Raw genomic sequence first — 15,407 nt, forward strand, 5'->3', positions numbered from 1 at the left:
AAATAAATGCAGCTCGAAAGATAAATGCATTACAAAAAAATAATTTTGTACGAATGTGTCGATCCTCCAAGTGCCAGGACTGGTCGCCTATCCAAAAGTATCTGAAAGATAAAAGTTTGGGGGATTGAGCTAGGGAGCTCAATGTGTTCCAATAGCAGAAATAAAACATACAATTAATTTTTAAAAATCAGTTCAGATCATAATTATTAAAACATCAATAGAGTTTTTAGTTTAAAATTTCAGAATCGCCCTTCAACCGAACATCATATGCAGTTCCCCAGAACTACATAACCTAAGGGAGCATCTTGGGTCCATAAGGTCTTACCCTAGCCGAACTGTAGGTGCCCACCTGAGGGGGTGCCGTTAGGCCCATAAGGACTTACCCAATGTACATAGTAGAGGTGCCACCCTAAGGGAATACCTTAGGGTTCATAAGGTCTTACCACTAGGCCCATTGGGCTCAAGTACCCGCCCAAGGATCATATTAGGTCCATAAGGAATTACCAGCTGATCAATGCTGAACCTATATAAGTAATTACCAGCTTGACCGAGCTAAACCTACAGAGACTTCATATCAGATCCCAGAGTACCCCGAAGAAAATAGTTTTCTGATAGTAAATAGCAGTAGCAGAGAAAGCAGAGTTTAGACATATCAATTCAGTAAAACAATAACCAGAGAACATAAAGCAGACATACATGCTTAAAAACTTCAGTAAACCAGAAATCAAGTTTAAAATAGATAAATCATTCACATTCAAATAAGATCAGCTAGTCATATTGCAAATCAGATAAAACAAATCATATGCACATGATATTTCAAACATATATTTTCAAACACATATGTGGCACAAAATGAACATACATCGCAAAAGAATCAGTCCGGTAGATCTAACGAGCACCGACTTCGCTACGCTCTTTTGGTGAACGAGAACCTAGGTTATATAAAACATGGTTATAATCGGAGTAATAATATAAACTGAATATTTAACAAGGTTATAGAACTATACGAGTATTAACGGGCTCTCGCAGTTGAGTGGACCTGGAGGAATGGGGACGAATAGGTGAACGGTCACTAGATCCTCAAGTACCTTAAATATACGATAACATTAATTAGTCCTTGACCTTCAGTTAAATTAGATGCACTAAAATAAACACTTAATTTACATATGCACGCTCGGGTTTAATGGTCAATTCAGAGGCTTTCGGGTTCGAATTTGACAAAACGAACTTTAGATTCAGACTTAGGACATCGAAAAACATATAATATGACTTTTAAAAATTTTTGACTTTTTGGTCAAAGTCAACATTTGACCGATCAACGGACAACGGTCGGACCAATAAAAGGTCAACAGTCAGATCAATCCACGGCTTGACTCTGGTCAATTTGAGTTGAGCAGACCCAGTTCAAACTGAGTCGGGCTGGTTCGGGCCGGTTTGGACCTCCTGGATTGGTTCTAGAAGTAACCAGAGTTGGGGGAGGAGCCCCACGTGCACGCGACGGCGCGTGGTGGTGTGTTGCAATGGCGATAGGGTCAGGGTCGGGGGTGATCGTCGAATACCCTAAATATATCCAAATATCAAATACGACCCAAATCAACATCAAAATAAGCCAAAACCACGATGAAACTAACTAAAAATGATAGAAGCTTAACCCCCAACGGCGAATGATGAAAGTGCAATGATCGACATCAATTTTGGTCGGGTTTTGATGGAATTGACCGAGGAACACAACGGTGGCTAGCGTGAGGCTCACTGGCGGCTGGAACGGCCGAAATCGAGGAAAAAAGTGATGGTGATGCAATGGGTTTCCTCTTTCGATTAATGACGCTCAGCAATCGATTGGGGTCGTTGACAACTGGGGACTGGTGGCCGGAGGACGTCGGTTCGACTGGTGGTGACGGAGTACGACAATGGCAGTCGGATCGGAGCGAATCGCGGTGGAAAGGCGATAGCTAGGGTTGAGGTAGGGAATTTGGGGATAAATTTGGGGTTTTTGCTTGCTCGATCGAGGATTATTTCAACTTTGGGTATATAACCCGTGTTAAAATAATTAAATAATATATTTATTAAAAATATACACAAATTGTGCCTTAGCCTAATGACTAAGGCATGGGTGCCCGTAACCCTAGGGTCATGGGTTTAACACCCAATAACCACCCTAAACCATTTTTTTAATTTTTAAACTGACCAAAAAAATGGGTTATTCATGAGACTAGTCCCTAAACTTCCTAATATTTCAAAATTAGCTCAAAAATTCCAAAAACTTATAATTTAGTTTCTAAAAATCAATTAATTAATTTTAATAAATTTTAAATAAATTTTGATGTGTAACACTTCACTTTAGGACTAATTTAAAAGTTAGTCCTTAAATTTAGGTAAATTCTTAATTCAGTCATGACTTTTGCTGGAGGTTGCATTTTAATTATTCAAATCAAATAAATGTTTAAAATTATTTGTGACTAATATTAGAGCCTCTATTTTAGACTTAATTTCATATTTAGTCCTTAAATTTAGGGTAATTTTTAATTTGGTCCTCTCTTTTGCTCGAGGTTTCATTTTAATCATTCGAATCAAATAATTGGTTAAAATTGATTAGGCTAATAATTAGAAGCTCCATTTTAGGTTTAATTTCACACTTATTTCTTAAATTTAGGAGAATTTTTTTATTTGGTTCTCACTTTTATTAGATGTTCCATTTTAATTATTTGAGTCAGTAGTTGATTACAATTAAATAGGTTAATATTTAGAGCCTCCGTTTTAGGTTTAATTCCAAACTTAGTCCTTTAATCTAGGAGAATTTTCGATTTGGTGCTCGCTTATCCTCGAGGTTCCATTTTGACTATTCAATTCAATAATTCACTAAAAATGATTAGGATTAATATTAGAGCCTACACTTTTTGGTTTAACCCCTTAGGTTTTTTAAATCTCATAATTTGACACTTTAAGTTAGAGAGAAGCTTTAATTAATGAGAAAATAACCTCAGTGACCAAAAATGCCTTATAATATACGATTTTAACCAACTTTTTTTGGATTTGCCAAAATGACCAACTAAATCGCAATGCGATCGATAATTCGCAACGTGATCTCCGGTATCTCAAATCAGTTTCCAGATTCGCAACGCGATTCTGACTATCGCATTGCGATTTCCCAAATTCGCGTTGCGATTTTCCTAAATCGCAATGCGATTTATATAGCGCCATTCATATTAACGCGTATTTTTTTTCAAATTCCAAACACGAATATATTAATATATCGGAACACTGAACCGTCCACAGTATATCCCATAATCGTAACTCATAACCTAAAACCCTAAATCACAACTCAGTCTCATCTCCAACTCTCACTCTCTAAGGCGACATCCGTCCCCATCTCCGACGAAATCAGTCCCCACGACGATAACAGTCTCCATCTCCGGCGAAATCATTCACGGTCAGAAATGGAAAATCAACCAAATCAACCACCGAGGGTTAGTTTTTTTAATTATTTTTATTTTGAATTTTTTGCATTGTTATTAGGTTTTTCATATTGAAATTGATGATAAGTTTACTGGTGTTTTCAATAATAGATTAACCATTTCACTTAGATTGCTTATTATATTCATTCGATTGATGCCAATACTGCTAAACTATGTAGTCTTTAACCCTGTGAAGTTAGTATTTGTCTTTGTTTTGTCTTTTGGTTGAAGTAATGCAATCCATTCAAGTTTCTTTCAATTTTAGTATTTGAAACCGAGAATGACTATCGCAACGCGAAAATGACTATCGCAATGCAAATTTGACTATCGCAACGAGAGAATCGCAATGCGATTTTCATTTCGCGTTGCGATTCTTGCGTTGCGATAGTCAAATTCATGTTGCGATAGTCATTTTCGTGTTGCGATTTTCATTTTCGTGTTGCGATTTAAAGTTTCAGAAACTATTCTTCTTCTGCAAATTGAAACTTGAATGAATTGCATTACTTCAACCAAAAAACAAATACTAAATTCACAGTGTTGCAAATTTAAGTTTGAAGAATAAACTACTACTCTTTATGTTTATTGTTCATATCTTCACAGTGTAGTTTTTGGTATATCTAAATTGGTATGTTTATTGTTTTTGCAGAACTTTTATTCGGCTCAATTGACCTTAAGAAATAAAGTAAGCCTGGCCAAAACAATTGTGTCGAAGCTTTCATCTGCACAAAGAAAAATATTTGAGGATACTTGCTTCGGGCCATGGCTGAAAGTACAACATCCGGGTGGAGATGCTATGTTGACCCATCTGTTTCTTCAAACTATGACTAGCGATCTACCAGAGACTATACAACGTCGTGATGAAGAGATATGGTTTGATTTTCCACTGGCTTATACGTGTTTTGGGCGGGAGGAGTTTTGCTTAATCACCGGTCTACGCTTCGGACACGATGATGTAGATCAGTACACTAGACATATTACCCACCTATCATGGTTTCCCGGGTTTTTCCTGAGCAGTCAACGGAGAAGTCGAATTTACACGTGGAATACTTGTCGAGATTATTGAATAAGAAATATGGTTTTACTCGGATGGATGACGTCGATGTTGTCCGAATATGCCTTCTAATACTTTTGCAAGCCGACTTTTTAGGCAGAGAGGCCCGACAACCTATTCCTAATGATCTAATTAAATTGGTAGAGGACCTAAATGCATGGAACCTGTTTCCGTGGGGTTCGTATCTATGGAGAGCTACATGGAATAAGTTGTCGTCTGCCTTTAATGATCGGAAAAGTTTGTGTGGCGATGGTTCCAAATACACTTTGTCAGGCTTTATTTGGGCCTTTAAGGTAATAATTTTTATATAATGTTTCCAAAATTATAATTAATTCTTTAACAATTACTAATGTTTGTTATTATATTGTTTGTAGATTTGGATATTTGAGGCCTTTCCCGCCATGCGGACATATGCATTAAAAACTTCTAATGATATTCCTAGGGCTATTTCCTGGAAGAGGAAACGATCCTTGCAGTAATGGGAAGATTTATTACCGTATACTACAATAAATAATGTAAGTTAACACAAATACTACCATATGTTTATAAACATGTTATTACTAGTACACGTTTAACTTTGTTTGAGCTTTTATATTGTTAGGAGGCCAACACTCCATTACAGAGGCTGACACCCACGGAAGCTGAGCTTGCCACTGATTGGTGGCAAGCTAGTAAGCTTTTTTTTATGGCACGGATGATGAGCCGCCACCACTTAGAGAGCCATCACCTCACCCAGAGCCATCACCTGATCGACCCGAATATACACCTCCACAACGAGAGTCATCACCTATTCTGTCACATCATCGAGCCTCTTCTCCACCATCACCTCATGATAGGCGACCGGCAAAGATGCCACGAAGTTTATCTCCCTATTCTCCACCTCCACCTCCACCTCCACGGGATGAGTTAAGGGAGTTACGTAATGAGGTCATTGCCTTGCGTGAGGAGGTCGGTACTTTACGCGATGACAATGGTGCATGGCGTATTGAGGTGTCTACTTTACGTGGTGAGGTAGCAGCTCTACGTGAGATTGTAGCATCGTTGCAGAACGAGGTTCATACTCTACGCAACGAGGTAAGTTTAGTATTTTTCATATTTAACTTGATGATAAATTTACTCGTAATTTCACTTAGATTGCTTAGTAAATTCATTCGGTTGCTGCCAATACTGTTTAACTGTTTATTCTTTAACCCTGTGAAGTTAGTATTTGTTTTTGGTTGTCTTTTGGTTGAAGTAATGCAATCCATTCATGTTTCAATTTGCAGAAGTAGAATAGTTAACTATCGCAATGCGAAAATGACTATCGCAACGCGAAAATGACTATTGCAATGAGAGAATCGCAGTGCGAAAATGACTATCGCAATGCGAAAATGACTATCGCAATGTGAATTTGACTATCGCAATGCGAATTTGACTATCGCAATGAGAGAATCGCAATGCGAAATGAAAATCGCATTGCGATTCTCTCGTTGCGATAGTCAAATTTGCATTGCGATAGTCATTTTTGCATTGCGATAGTCATTTTCGCATTGCGATAGTCATTTTCGCATTGCGATAGTCATTTTCGCGTTGCGATTTTAAATTTCAGATTCTATTCTTCTTCTGCAAATTGAAACTTGAATGAATTGCATTACTTCAACTAAAAGACAAATACTAACTTCACAGTGTTGAAAATTTAAGTTTCAAGAATAAACTACTACTCTTTATGTTGTCATTGAACCTGCACTAAACCTATATGTTGTCCTTTTAAATGTTTATATAAGTGCTTACTTCTGGAATGTTATCTGATGCATTTTGTAAACAATGATATAATAATGACTTGGGTGAATACCATGCAAGTTTGAAATATATTTGTCTTTGTTCTCACTGTTTAATATCATGTCTGTTTATTTACTGATTTATGTATTAATTTATTTTTAGCGGCCCGCTAAGGTGGATGCTCTACGTCGGGTTTTTCTTGCAAGACGGAGTTCATGCATCAGACGGCGTGCACGTGCCATTACGTCTCCATTCACCCCAATAGTGTGAAGAATCCGTAAGAAAAAGCCTGACTCACCTGTCATCGTTCAAGAGGCCTCCCCTATCGTTCAAGAGGCCCCTATCATCCCTCAAGAGTCTCCTCCGACCGTTCAAGAGTCTACTGTCATCGTTGAAGAGGTCCCTCCCAACATTCTAGAGCCCGATTCACACGGCGTAATATATCGAATTATTGAGAAGCCCCCTCACGTGCCGGACATGATGGATGACTGTTGGCTTTCGTATAAGTTACCGCCCAGTACCATTCCGGCAGATGAAGTGGAGAGGAAACAACTACCGAAAACAATTCTGGATAATACCCTTTGGGCTAAGACCGCAGTTGATTTTTATCTACATGAGAGGAGCCAAGGGTGTTACGCTGACACATACAAACTCAACGATGATATGCATTTGTTGATTGAACGGTCTTGGTGGGGTGTATTATTAGGGGTTGAAGACAACGACTATTTCGATGGGGGGTAAGTCTTATATTTCTTATATTTCAGTTTGATTAATTTTTTTTAAAATGTATGTAATTCACTAATATATGTCTTTTTTTGTAAAACAACATATTGATGCATGGGTGACACGTCTTCTAATTGTAAGGAAATTGAAGAAAAATATTAAAAAAATGCGATATACAATTATGCCGATGTCTTTTCACGTAGTTCACTTGAAAAATCAACGACAGGAATCATATGTGTTGGCTAATGGACAAGCTAAACTTTATCCTGCATGGTGGGAGGTCGATAAGGTTAGTATATTTGTTTAAATATTTTAAGGGTGTTCATAAATAAGTGTGCAATTTGAATTATTACATTTCGATGCAGGTGTTTATCCCTGTTTTGGACCGTACTCATTGGCTTCTCGTCGAGCTTCAGCTCCCATCCCTAAAGACAATAGTACATGACAGCATGATAAATTACATATCATTGTCTGATTTGAGAGATATGATTAAGGGACGGAGCTCTCATTTGGCTAAATTCTTGGATGCAATTGATTATTGGACTAAGTCTGGAAACAAGAAGCCAAAGAAGTTCAATGTTACAGTTATCAGAGATGAGACCGCACCACAACAAACGAAGGAAGCCAGAGGGGATTGTGGTCCTCTCGTATGCATGTGCTTGGAGCGTTTGACGACAGGAAGCACACATTTTCTACCTCCCACCGATAGAGATAGAGGTGCAGTAGGCTTGTGGTTTCGGTATTTTATGGCTAGAGCGATATATGCGAGACGCTGCCTACCTGCATCTGCATTATGAAAGTGTCCATAAAAAATTTGTAAGTCAAATGCAAGTGTTGTTAAACATATTTACTCTTTTTGGTTTGAAAATGTTTGGTTAAGTAGCTAGAATTCAATAATTTGCTGTTTGTAGGTTTTAGATGTGTAGAAAGTGTTGTTGATTCAATGTTTGGTTTCTGCAGGTTAATCCTGAAGTGAGCTGCGTGAAATGGATGTATGGGTGTAAAAGTTGATTTCATTATTATTTTTTGATTGTTTAATTGATTTGTAAAATATGATTTATAAAAGTTGATTTGTTTAATTGATGTGTACATGATATTTGTGCTTGTTTAATTGATTGAAATGTAATAGTTGATTTGTTGATTTCAATCTGCATTATGTTGAATGCAAAATAGACTATCGCAACGCGGAAATGACTATCACAACGAGAGAATCGCAATGCGAAATGAAAATCGCAACGAGTGAATCGCAATGTGAAAATGAAAATCGCAACGTGAAACTAATTTCGCGTTGTGATTTTCATTTTCGATTTGTTTAATTGATGTGTACATAATATTTGTGCTTGTTTAATTGATTGAAATGTAATAGTTGATTTGTTGATTTCAATCTGCATTATGTTGAATGCAAAACAGACTATCGCAACGTGGAAATGACTATTGCAACGAGAGAATCGCATTGCAAAATGAAAATCGCAACGAGTGAATCGCAATGCGAAAATGAAAATCGCAACGCGAAACATTTTTGCATTGCGATTCACTCGTTGCGATTTTCATTTCGCATTGCGATTTTCATTTCTCATTGCGATTCTCTCGTTGCGATAGTCATTTCCGCTTTGCGATAGTCAATTCCGCATTGCGATAGTCATTTCCGTGTTGAGATAGTCATATTCGTGTTACGATAGTCAAATGAATGTCTAATAAGTGATAACAACTGAACATATCATAGCAATGTTCAAACTCAAGTTACTAATACGTGCCTAACTGAATATGTTAAAAGTTCACACATAATATACACATAATACAACGTTTGCATTTAAAAATCACCTAAGTTAACAGTCCCAAAAGGTGAAGCCGGTTGTGATTGGGATTTTGATGAGGATCCATATTTTGGTAGAGGAAAAGATGATTATGATGGCACTGGTGATCCACATGTCAACCTTGTATGACCACTTTCCTTGCACCGACTACATGTCGATCTCTTATTCTCTTCACCCTTAGACGGTATACGATCGTGACTTTTTGGTCGCCCAGGTAGCCTTCTGTCCATGGCTGGTGGCAAAACTGTTTGTAAGTCATCTGGTATGTCCCACTCAGAAGGATGTGGAATAGGGTAGACAATCTCACCATAAGTCTGTCGATATACTTCTGTAGTGTAGCAATCCATAGCGTATGCGCTTGAATCATCTTGGTTTAGATGAAGAGAAACTTTTATAACATGGCCACACGGATAACCAGATGTTTTCCATTTCATACAACTACACGTCTTTGCATTTAGATCGGCAAGCCCATTTAAGTTATTATCCAGTACTTCAAACAAAGTGTTTGAACATGGTTTAACTCTCCATGACGTTGACTTCACAACACGTTTCGTTATCTTTTTTTCTGTCCATGGTGTAACATGATGTTCCAATGTTCCTGTAAATTTAAATAAATAATACTTAGTAAAATATATGATAAGTTATGAATTTAAAGAAATAATACCTGCATGGTTTCTTTTCTTCTAGTACCACTGTTGAATAAAGGCTCAAAAAAACTCATTAACATAGTAATGGGTAATTTCCGGGAGTGACGACTTAGAGGTTGATTGATTTTGCACTATTATATGTCATAAAACCATATCTTGCTCCAAGTTGATGTACTCTTGACCATCTTTCAAACCCGACATCTTCTAGTGTTTGAGCACACTAAGGCAAAACACATCTTAAACAATTTATATGTTTATTAAAATCCACTTCCCGATAAGCTTTTACAGCCTTCCAGTATGTCCATTTGTGATTTTTTATACCAACAGACCTTGATTTTAGATTTCTATACAAATGAACACCACAAAGTCCATGAAAAGCATATGGGAAACACCTTCTAACAGCGTTGTCAATTGAGTTTGCCCTATCGGATATGATTGTCAGATTGCTAATAGGACCTATGCAATCCCTAAGATGCCCCATAAACCATGTCCATGAATCAGAGGTTTCAGATTTTCCAACCCCGTAAGCTATTGGCAGTATCCCATTGTTAGCATCCATGGCTACTGCTAATAAGTTTACTCCAAGGTATCAACCTTTTAAATGTGCTCCATCAACTATAATAATTGGACGCATGCAATTAATAAACGAACGAATCTACAAAATCATATACACAAGAAATATAATCATTTAAATGTGAAATGCATGTAACTAACAAAAATGAGTCAACAAAATTATATTGATTTACTAACCGCAGCACCAATGGCGATAAACAGCAACTCAAAGCGTCCATCTCTATCTGTTTTGATATGAGTTACCGACCCAGGATTTTTCAGCTTTAAATTGTGACAATAAGCCGACAGTTGGGCAAACGATGCTTCTGGCGACCCCCTCAACAATTCCAAAGCATAACATTTGGCTCTCCAAGCTTGAGAATATGAGATACTAATCTTGAACTGAGCATTCATGTCAGTTATAATTTCATGTCCCCGATATACCCTACCATTCAAAAACATTAACTCAGCCAGAAAACCACCCAACACATTTTTGTTTGCCTGTCTATGGTGAGGAAAAACTTGGGGTTCTTGAACATGTATGTTTATCAATAAAAGTTCTAACTTGAAACATTTCGCAATCTTTTATCCTCTTTGCAATCATACGCCACTTACAGTTTTTGTCAATCATACACCTTGTTTCGAAACGATCTTTGCTTGATTTGTTAACTTTTAGTTGATAGCCATCTTCCACACATTTCGTATACAAAGCTATCTTCAAGTCTTCCTTTGTATCAAAACAATCATCTTTCTTGATACGAATAATTTTTGTGTAACAATCAACTGCTATCTTTACCAACTCTTCTTCCAGTATCTGAAGTAATTCTGGCATATTCCAGTTATACTCCCGTGGCATTTTCTTCGGGGACTTTTCTTTGGGGATTTCTTCTTCTTCTTTTTCTTCTTCAATGTTATATTAATTACAGAATGGATGTTCAACATGTTCATTTACAGTCGTAACTTCCTCCTCATTATCATCAACAACATCTTCTTCGGCAACGGCTGTTTCATCATCAAAATTCGGGTATTGACCAATATCAAAATCATTACACGCAGGGTCTGTTTCTTCTTCTAAAAAATCATCAAAATCTGAGTATTGACCAAGATCAAAGTCCGGGTATTGACCAAGATCAAATTTCGAATACTGACTAGTACTCACAATTTTTTCTGTTGGCTCATCATCGTCTAACAGGTCAATACGAAAACCGGAATTTGGTACTGAAAGTTGATTGGGATTTGGATTAGGGAAAGGTTGTGGGTTTTGAGATTGTGTTTGGTATTGGAAATGTGGTGAAACAATATTTGCTTGGTGATGAAATTATGGTAGAACCATTAAATTTTGAGCACCATAAACTGGGGTTGAAAAACTTAGTTGATTACTACCCGCTACTGACCCAACTTCATTACTTCTAGGTTCAACAACATACAATGTAACATCATCACTTGAAACACTAATGTAAGCAATGAATCGTTCAACATCTTCATTGTCGGTTAACAAATAAACTTTACCATTTCTCTGATAAGATAGCCTAAATCCACTTAGGGGCTCTAAATTCAATTTATTTGCAACACGTAACATTAGAGTTTCATAAGTTAACTTTTTTAATGACATTTTAGTTGAAGATTCATGGGTAAAGGCATATATTGTAAAACACCATGAACATTCTCCCATGACCCTCCAAAACACAAATCTATCCAAACATGATCAACATTAGATGATTTCATTATTGTAAATTAATTTACTAAACAAACGAGCTGCGAAACTAAAACCTGTTGCCGGATGGGGAAGGATGTCATTGGATATAGGAACGGATGTCGCCGGAGAGAGTGATAGATGGAGATGAAATGAGTTGCGATTTAGGGATTTAGGTTATGAGTTGCTGCTGCTGTGTAGTTATATACCCAAAACATTTGTGTTGCGAAATTAAAATCTGTTGCGAATTCAGAAATCGAGTTGCGAATTTGAAATTCAGTATTGCGATAGTCAGAATCTCGTTGCGATTTACAGATTCGCATTGCGATTTACGTAATCGCATTGCAATTTAGGAAAATCGCAACGCGAATTTGGGAAATCGCAATGCGATAGTCAGAATCGCGTTGCGAATCTGGAAACTGATTTGCGATACCGGAGATCGCGTTGCGAATTATCGATCACATTGCGATTTAGTTGGTCATTTTGGCAAATCCAAAAAAAGTTGGTTAAAATCGTATATTATAAGGCATTTTTGGTCACTGAGGTTATTTTCTCTTAATTAATTCATTTAGTATAATTAGGTTCAATAATTGTTTGTTTGATTGCATGTTGTTTTAAAAAAAATAAGACAATGTTCATTTATTAGGGGATTAGTAGTGTATCTCACGCTTTTGCCTGAGGGTGACCGCTATTGATTCTCGAAGTAAATCAACATCATTTTCAATACACCACATCACAATTTCTAAATTATAAAGGCAATGTCCATTTATTACGATTGATAACGAAGCTTCCGCTTTTGCTTGGGGGTCATCCTTTTTTAAAATATGCATACATAGTAGATTTTAAATTAAAATAAATTTTAAACTAGAAATTTCCAATTTCAAAATATAGGGTAATCGACAAGGTACCAATTTTGGGCACCGTTGGAGTGCTAATCCTTCCCCACATAACTGACTCCTGAACCTAATTTCTGATTTCGCAGAACAAAACTTGATATTTTTTATAAAATAAAAGTGTTTTATTAAATTTACCTGATTTCAGGTGTTCCAATCTCACCTTAAAAATGATTGGTGGTGACTCTCATTCTTTTCATAAAATACCTTTATTTTCAAAAAAGTCGTATCGGTCTTCCCACCGAAAATGGGTTACGACACATTGATATATGATATTTTAACAATGACAATAATAAATTTCATTATGTAACAAAGAGGTTTAATGGTACATAAAACATTATTCCAAACAAAGAGGCTAAATTGTTAGCCCACCAGAATTTGGACTGAAGATTTTTCACCACATCCTTGTCCAATTGAAAAGCCTTGACAAGAACATCAGGATTAATGGGATGATTTGATCCAAACACTGCATTGACTATTGTAATGACACCCAGATTCTGGCTGCTCAAACCAGCCAAGGCAACACCATTTGTTTTCCCAATATTGAACTGAAAGTGAACGAGACCAATGGGAAAAACAAAAGCATCTCCAGGGTATAGGACCTTTGTAATGAGACGGTTTTCGGGGTTGGATGTCACGAAGCCAACGGAGAGTGTGCCCTCCACAACGAGTAGGATTTCGGTGGGACGAGGGTGAGTGTGAAGGGGGGGTTGAGGCCTCCATTTGTTGCATAGTCAATTCGAACCAATGAGATGCCAAGAGTGTTGAGCCCCGGTATTTGGGCAACATTGACTGGAGTTACAGTCGATCCCACTGGATTTGATATGTTTCTGGGCATGTTGAGGCCTGAATAGTAGAAGTCTTCTGCTTTGGCAAGCTTGGGGTCCTTGCAGAACTTGCCATTAACAAACACTGCATAAATGAAGAGATTAAAAGAAGATTGTTATTTCCATAATGGTATATTATGCCATGAAAATATTTGAGAATGTATTCGAAGCACAAGAAGAGAAACATACCAGCATCCTGGAGTCATTGATGGGTACGCAGAAGTCCTGGAGAGGGCTAGGATCAGAGGCATAAGCAAATGTGGAAGCCAGAGACAAGAGAGATAATTCTAGGATGAAATCAGCACTTTTCATTGTGATAAATGTAATTTGATTGCTTCCGAAGGATGAGGAACTCTGCTGGAGAATACGACAATTTATACATTACAGTGTTTGAACTAGTCTCACTGTCTTGTGTATTATTTATTTTATATAGTTTTTGATGAACTGTTCATCGAAATCCCACTTGCCGTATATGTTTCTTGCATCAGTATCTTTGTCATGGAAGTAGTCAATTCTGTCATTAAATTCTGACTTTTGTGGTACTTGATCCATTCCAAACTTTAGCAGATGTCCAAGATTGCTAAGGCCATATAATAATAACAATAGGTCTTGTTGACCACATTTTGCCATTTGGCAGCGTTTAAACATAAAGTTGTATCTGCTGGGCAGATTCTCTTTGTTTCTGCTTATTTTACAAGAGGATGTCGGCATATTTGATCTGATTATTTGTGGATTTAGACATAGTTTATGAACCAACCGAGCTAATTAATTTCTTGGTTAAGATGTGAAAGAGACTGCCATTATGGATTAGGAATTGATTCTGTCTGATCTGTATATGTAAAGACAAATTGTTAGTATTGATCTCTATTTGTAAAGACATTGTTTTTCCAGGGCGGCATATTAACCACCTTGGATATGTATTAATTAATTCAAAGAAAACAGAATGATATAGTAATTCCAAGTATTTTCTTTGAAAGATTCAATATTCATCTCTCCGGAACAGTTCAATCTGAGATATAAACGTGCATGGGTGAGTTAAGCAAACAGAAGCTACATTATTATATTAAATATTGTGAAATCTTCACCATTCTCTAGATATATAGCAAAACTGTAACTTTGAAATGGTGAAAGAGGGTAATCAATTGGGTGTTATTTTATTTATTTATTTTTTAAGTCAATAGAGTAGTTAAACAAGACATTTGCTGCGACCAGTTCCACTGCAAAATATGCATGCATGGGAAGATTGAAATTGGACGAGGATCAGCACTTAGAGTGGTTAAAGAATGGTTCCATGAAATACTTCAAACCAAGTAGGACCAATGGTGAGTCAAGCCAATGTTGAACAAATTCCAGACTTATCACTCTTGGCATTTCTCTTGTTCGAATTGACTATGCACCTTACTGTGGCCTAAACCCTCCTCACACTCACCCTCGTGCCACCGAAATTCTAGTTGTTGTCCAAGGCACCCTTTACATCGGATTTGTTACATTCAACCCTGAGAAGCTTCTCTTTTCCAAAGTTCTGTAACCCGGAGATGTCTTTGTGTTCCCTGTTGCTCTCATTCACTTCCAGTTCAACATTGGGCACACCAATGCAGTTGCCTTTGCTGCTCTCAGTAGCCAAAACCCAGGTGTTATCACCATTGCAAATGCAGTGTACGGCTCACACCCGCCCATCAATCCCGAATTCCCGATCTTCTTTCCAAAGCCTTCCAGCTCGATAACAATATTGTTAAGCAACTTCAGTCCCGTTTCTGGTGGGATAACAACTAGACCAATATTTCTAAATTCCATCAAACTTGTACCGTTTGATTTGTTTCTCTCATTGAATTTAGTATTTCATTTTTTGAAAAATAATTAAGAGGTTTGATCGAACATGTGAATCAAAATAAATTAAGCACTATGCTCATACTTTGTGAATATATGATCTTTGTGAATATATAATGACTTATATGTGAAATTGTAGTTCGATGCATGAAATTGAACTAAATTAA

At 37.0% G+C, this 15,407-nt stretch overlaps 2 pseudogenes; one reads left to right on the forward strand and one right to left on the reverse strand.

Moving 5' to 3' along the window:
* Window positions 1–12,888: 12,888 nt before the first annotated feature.
* LOC120185293 lies at window positions 12,889–13,741 on the reverse strand (annotated as a pseudogene).
* A 955-nt stretch (window positions 13,742–14,696) lies between these two features.
* On the forward strand, window positions 14,697–15,186 carry LOC120185294 (annotated as a pseudogene).
* Window positions 15,187–15,407: the final 221 nt, after the last annotated feature.

Source organism: Hibiscus syriacus, unplaced genomic scaffold (assembly GCF_006381635.1).
Source record: "Hibiscus syriacus cultivar Baekdansim isolate YM2019G1 unplaced genomic scaffold, ASM638163v2 tig00113096_pilon, whole genome shotgun sequence".
Lineage (NCBI taxonomy): Eukaryota > Viridiplantae > Streptophyta > Magnoliopsida > Malvales > Malvaceae > Hibiscus > Hibiscus syriacus.